Consider the following 788-nt stretch of genomic DNA (forward strand, 5'->3'; position numbering starts at 1 on the left):
GCCGACCTCCAGCCACCAGGAGTCTGTAAAGCAGATTCACAGGAACTCAGCAATCCTGAGTATGCCAACTTGAGCCCTCTCATAACTGACATCCCACTGTGTTTCTAGCAAAAGAAATTCTCAGGGTAAAGTTTGATTTGCTAATTGGTGAACATTTTCACATGTTTCTTCAATGATTCCAGTATACATTCATTTATTCAGCAGACTATGCAAGCTATATTTTCTCATTTCTTCATCACATGACTTTTTATGGTCCTTTCATCCCTTGCTAAGACAAATAGAGGTTGAAGGTCAAATTCTGACCACTTCATAAATATATATATGTGATTTTTATTCTATTCCCACCAATGATATATGTCATTATAAATATACTGTGTAATTATGTGTACATAAATAAGTTATTGATAATAAAGTCATAATATATGATTATTATATAAATGCATAGAATTATATATACGAGACATACACATCATAATTATATGTATGCTTATCAAAACAGAGAATTCTGCATAAATATTTTAAATATATTATAACTATGATAGACTACAATTAGGACCTACAATTAAGCTATTCTCAGATAGCTGTATATCTTAATGATCATTTTAGATATGAAGATATGGGTTTCATTATTCATTGATTTTGTTTTATTGGTCATAGGAGTTTTTTTGGGGGGGGTTAATCCTACTAACTCAAAAGATATTTAGAACTCTTAAGGGTAATAAGGAGTGAGAAATTTTTCAGATAATTCCATAATGAACTGTTAAAGGAACAGTCTCCATCAAGCATTA

This window comes from Sorex fumeus, unplaced genomic scaffold, assembly GCF_029834395.1.
Source record: "Sorex fumeus unplaced genomic scaffold, SorFum_2.1 ptg000061l, whole genome shotgun sequence".
Taxonomy (NCBI): Eukaryota; Metazoa; Chordata; class Mammalia; order Eulipotyphla; family Soricidae; genus Sorex; species Sorex fumeus.